This window comes from Euprymna scolopes, chromosome 3 (genome assembly GCF_053919585.1).
Source record: "Euprymna scolopes isolate OS-2025 chromosome 3, ASM5391958v1, whole genome shotgun sequence".
Taxonomy (NCBI): Eukaryota; Metazoa; Mollusca; class Cephalopoda; order Sepiida; family Sepiolidae; genus Euprymna; species Euprymna scolopes.
The window spans coordinates 9,688,609-9,695,477 of record NC_136484.1 but is presented as its reverse complement, the minus strand read 5'-3'; positions in this window follow the sequence as shown (position 1 = coordinate 9,695,477).

The following is a 6,869-nucleotide window of genomic DNA, read 5'->3' as shown; positions in this document are numbered from 1 at the left end:
TTTCTGACATATTTATCTTTTTATTAGTCAGCTAAGTTTAACACAATTATTTGAGAGACCACTAGTTAATCTAACCCTCTGTTTCGGCCACAGCCCAGTTTGCCTCTTAACGGATCCGCTCATTTAAATCAGTTAAAAAGAAATTGATTTTTTAATTATTAACATATTTTATATTAATTTAAATTACAGGATTTTAGTATATTTTCATTATAATCATTTACTTTAATGAAAATTTAGAAGATAATTAGATTTTATTTTCTGTGAATGTTCTCAGGATATTAACATAGAATCGCTAAAAACGTAGAAACTATCTCGCTAACTATGAATAAGTAACCGTGCTATTACATCTCATAGAATTAACTATCACCGTTTCAAATTTGGATATAAACATGAATTTTAATTGCAGCCGATAGACACCATTTGATCTAAAGGGGCATTTGAAATTATCCTATTCTAAAAGATAAAGCATAGTATCAGAACATATACTAAACATGGAATTATTTAATTTGCTAAAACATACAGCGTATTGCATAATAGAAAGTGACCAGATTAACAGAAATATTGGTATCGATATTCATATGTTGCATTTACCAAGCCCATGCTTCCCATCTTCAAAAAGGGTGACCGAAAATCATGTGGCAATTACCGTGGGATTACCCTTTTGTGTCCATAATGGTAAAAATCTTTGCCCGCATATTACTGAATCGTCTGCTGCAAGTCACGGAATCGTCCTCCCAGAAACTCAGTGCGGCTTCCGTGCCTCCCGGTAAACAATAGATGTGATTTTTTTGTGTGAGACAGCTGTAGTAGAAAAGCAGTGAACAACAGAAACCCTTCCATCTTGTATTTTATGACCTGCAAAAAGTATTCGATACCGTTCCAAGAAATGGAATGTTGAAAGTTTTCAAGCAATTTGGTTGCCAAATCCACCTTGTAGAACGCATCCAGGCACTGCATGACAGCATCTCAGGATATGCATCGCACCAGGGCAAGGAAACAAAAAAAAATCCAGTAACCTGTGGACTAAAACAAGGTTTTGCCCTTGCACCCGCCCTTTTTTCCTTATATCTTTCTGCAATGTTGCACGAACTTCCCCCAAATAACTCGGGTGGGGACATAAGTACCGTTATGATGGGGGACTTTTCAAGCCTGCTAGACTAACATCTGCAAGTTTTGTGAAATTCCAACACATCAAAGAGCTCCAATATGCAGATGACAACATGGTCCTTAGCTATTCCAAGGAAGACATCCAGAGATCCGTAAACAAATTCACGACAGCCTACCATCGTTTCGGACTCTCTGTTAATATTGTTAAACAAAAGTGTTAGTACAACCAGTACTTAATACCATCTTACAGGACGTAAGCATTCACATAAATGACACCCCTCTTGAATTAGTAGATCACTTGCCATATCTCGGTAGCATAATATCGGAAATGTGCTGAAATGAGAATGAAATAGAAAGCCAGATTGGCCTTACATATGGAGCTTTCGATAAACCGAGGAAGGGCGTCTTCAGTAGTAAACATCTTTCAATAAAAACTAAACTCATGATATACCACGCGATTTTTTTTTACCTACGCTTCTGTATGTGTGTGAGACCTTGACGATATACCAAAGCGATCTCATTAAACTCGAAAAATTCCACCCACGAAAACTTCACGCTATACTGAACATGAAATGGTATAACTACATAACCAACACGAGCGTTCTTGAGAGAGAAAACAGCTATATATATATATATATATATATATATATATATATATATATATAAGAGTAGGTGGTAGTTTGCTTGAAGCATTGTTGTAAAGGAGTATATGGAAGTTTTAAAAGCAAAACAATGTGAAAAATCTGGAATAATGAAAGTAAAGAAAAACGAACAAACGAGTAGACAAGTGTGTTTGAGAAGAGAAATGTCTAACTGTTTATTCATCTATCATTCGTCACCTCGATTTATAATTATTTTATAACCAAGTTGCTGGTGTGTGCGGTGTATATAAAGTCCGTTGGTGGTATGAAACTTTGATAAATTCCGGAAAAAGGGTACCTTCCCTTTTCAAAAAAGAAAACAAAAGTATATTCAAGATAGCGAAAGAGAAGAGAACAGGACTGAAGGAAGAGATCAGGACCGCAGAAAGGTGAAGTTAGTTTAACCGTATTGAGCTGGGGGGTAATTGTATTTTATTTATTTGTTTTGTTAAAAACATTGGATATATATATATATATATATATATATATATAATATATATTATATAATATTGAATAATTTATTATTATTATTATTATTATTATTATTATTATGCGGCTAAGCGTTTTTCCATTCTTAACAATGATAGTATCGGAGTAGAAATTCACGTGCCCTATTGTGTGAGGGAGGAAGGAGATATCTTTGTTAGGCCTCGTTTTATATCTTTCAATTATTATTATTATTATTATTATTATTATTATTATTATTATTATTATTATTATTATGTATTACATTAGTTTGTTATAATATATATTTTTTGTTGTTGTTGATATTCTGATTTTGTGTTCTTTTATTGTTAGGTTTTTATATTTGTATTCGTGTATTTACTAAACTTTAGAAAAAATGAAAAGGTCAACAAGTTAAGCAGAGTTATTTCCCTTAGATTATGATTTGCCTGGCGTTTACTGGGTACTCTATAATTAAGAATAAATAATTACATTTCTATATACGTATATAAAGAAAGAATATTATAGACACATAATAAAACAAATAAAAATACATTAAAATAAGCCCAATTACTCACCTTACTCACGGATATAAATATAACAAGAAAACTAAAACAAAAGAACACAAAATAAAAACATCTACAACAACAAAAATGTATATATTTATAACAAACTAGTATATATATAATATTATTATTAATAATAATAATAATAATAATAATAATAATAATAATAATAATAATAATAATAATAATAAATAAAAAGAGAAAAAATAAGGCCTGATAAAGTTATCTCCTCCTCCCTCCCAAAATAGGTCACGTGAATTTATACTGCGATACTATCATTGTAAGGAATGAAGAAAAAACTTAGCCGCGTAATAATAATAATAATAATAAGAAGAAGAAGAAGAAGAAGAAAAAGAAAAACAAGTAGAATAAATTATACAATATTATATAAAAAATATATATGGCCAATGTTTATAACAAATAAATAAATAAATAAGTAAATAAAATAAAATAACCCCCAAGCTCAGTACAGTTAAACTAACTACATTTTTCTGCGCCCCTGACCTCTTTCTGCAGTCCTCCCCTCTTCTCTTCCGCCATCTTGAATATACTTTTGTTCTCCTTTCTTTTTTTTTTGAAAAAGGAAGGCAACTTTTCCCGAAATTAATCAAAGATCCATACCACCAACGGACTTTATATACACCGGACATACCAGGAACTTAGTTATAAAATAATTATATATCGAGGTGAGGAATGATAGAGGAACAAATCGTTACACATTTCTCTTCTCAAACACACTCATCTACTCGTTTTTTTTCCTTTACTCTCATGATTCCGGGTTTTTCGCGTTGTTTTTTTACTTTTAAAACGCATATATATATATATATATATATATATATATATATATATATATATATATATATATATATATGGGGGGGTTACATTTAGTGTCAGGAAAAATATATCATGTGACTCAAATTATTTGGGTGCAATTAGTTTTTGCTCAGCGATTAAATTCTTCGTTGACTAAGTTGTAAAACTATTTTTATAACATCGCTATAAATACACGAATCGATATCCCATGAAGAGAAAATAATTTAATTACAGCTTTTCTAATCAATATATGTTCTTAGATGTAAATTATTAACAAAATGCATATGTTTTATTCCAACACACACCTATATATCTATATCTTTCTGTAGATGTTAATATTTAATTGTTCTGCCTCATGTGATCAATTACGATGGAACTGGTAGGCACATCGTAAAAAGATATGATAGTATTTACATAAATAAAAAGGAAATATATAATTTGTTTTCTTTGATTGAGCACTATCAAATACCTTTGCTGAATTTCAATTATTCTTAGTTATGAATATCTTTCAACCTGGAATATATATATATATATATATATATATATATATATATATATATATATATATATATATATATATATATATACTAACAGAATTTGTTAACCGGCGTCAAATGTGGATGAAACGCGGAATATTCAGTGTAGCTTAATCGCCACATATATTTTATAAATTACTATATATGTATATATATACATATATATATATATATATATATATATATATATATATATATACAGACAGAGAAAGAGAGAGAGAGAGTGGGATTTATTCTTATAATCGATAAAAATTATACATCAATTAGAGGTGTGAAATAAGTAAAACTTTTTGAATCATAGTTTTCCTTATTGTCGTATTTTAATTTGTTTTTACTTAGATTTTTCTAATGTGTGTATTAATTTGCTTTTCATTCATCTATATTTCATAACATCTCGTAGCTTTATTATATTTTATAAGTCTTATGTTGTTTTGCACTTTTTATCCCATTCTCCTCCGTATTTTAACCCACGAATTCTACAATATGTTAATCTATTCACTTAATTTTTTTGATTTTATCCTTTATCATTTATCCTCTTACCTTTATTATTTTATTATTTTATTTATTGCTAAATAATTATAGTCCATTTTAATTCCAAGTTGTATTACAATATTAATATATAGGGAAGTTGCATACTTTTTATTATTTCAAGTGTATTTAATAGTTATAACCCATTAATATTAGTTACTACTTATTTTATTACTAATATAAGATGAAACATACTCTTTCAATAACTTGTCCTTTATTCTTCAATAGAGTTTCAATGCGCACATTGCAAACATATATATATGTATATATATATATATATATATATATATATATATATATATATATATATATATATAAAACCACCGTGACAGGCATGCTATACACTTACCTTCTTTATATGATGGAAGAAATATTTTTCCTATATCACAGAGACATATCCAAACTTTAAACAGTCTAGATATTTTATCTTTAATTGCACAACCATTTCGCTTCTAATGTAGCTATAATTAGATGTCGCATCCGTATTATGTTATTTAGCAACTTCTATTCTATTCTGAAGACAAGACCTATATTTCGAAATGCAATGATATCAAAAGTTTCACTTATCCCACATCACTTATAGATGTAACATCCTAAACCTTTATGCATTAGTATACATTTTTCTACTGTTGTTTTCTTTTTTTTGTGTGTGTGTCTCTCTAAATATATATATATATATATATATACATATATATATGTATATTTATGTATATATATATATATATATATATATATATATATATATGTATGTTTGTGTATGCATGTATGTATGACACCATATCTTAGTGTCACGGTTGTAGTGGTTGTTAACAGCGCCCCGCATAGCTAGGTGATGATTTTGCGGAAAGGGGAGCGATACACAGAAATAAGCAACCAGAATAAAATCCAACAATGCTCTTCCTTTTATCGGTCCTTTTTCCCTTCGTCTTGAGGGTATTTCGCAGCTTTTAGGAACCAGGTGTCTTCCTGGGAGAAGAAGTTGCAAACTGGAATCAACATCTCGTAATGCTTTTCTCCTCGCTTAGATAAAAAGACGTCTAATCAACAAACTATACGCCGACCGACATTTAATATAAGACGTGGATCGGTCACGCCAGTGACCGCCCTATATATATATATATATATATATATATATATATATATATATATATATATATAAATTATATATATATATATGTGGGGGTATGTATGTATTTATTTATAATTGCAAATGTATATATATATATATATATATATATATATATATATATGTATGTATGTATTTATATATAATTTCATTTAAACATACTAGATGGTTTTTCATAAATAACTTTGATTTATAATCAAATTAATCTGGTATATCTTATGAAAAATTGGCGACGCGTCAATCTCTAAGGATTTAAGATAAAGGAACTTTCCGCTTTAATGGTAATGTAGGATATATTACTTTTAATCGGAACTGTATTCTTCAGATATTTTATTATTAAATTTGCCATTATGATCGGTAATCGTACCGGAATAGGACAGAATATTGTAATCATTGTCACTACTATATATATATATATATATATATATATATATATATATGAAAATTGAAAAAAAAACAATAAAATGTTCCCATTTAACATCATAACAAAGCTAACAAAAGTGCATCTATTTTAGCGTGCGTTGTTGGCGTTATAGTGTTAAAATTAGTTGCAGACTAATCTATCCTTTACACGAACGATAGTATTTCGAAAATGAGGAGTGATATTTGAGAGCTAACCGTTTATTCACACGAGCAATACCCTTAACCTGCCTCTTCGTTCAGTGAACCAATACAAAGTTTTGTTATTAAATACGGCGTTGTTAGGATCAGTTCTGCTTTCTGTCAATGGCAACTCAAGATAAATGTCAGTTTATGACATTTGATCCTTGATCTTAAGCCGTGCATGACTTTGATTAGTGTATTCGTTAGGGATTGATCACATCAAACGCTAGGAAATAATGAATGTTAACCGTGAGTAAAGGGCGAAATTTCTCAACATTGAAGGTTAAAGCGAGAAGCTGAGTTTATCATAAATAAACTACCGAGATGTACATAATACTTGTTCTGGCACATCTTTGCTCTGTCGGTTTCATACACACATGCACGCAGCTATCTGTATCAACACATAGATATATGCAGTTTGTACTATTGTATATTAAGTAAAAATCCGCGGTATATTATTTATAGAATAATTGTCCCTAAGTGGATGATGATGATGATGATGATG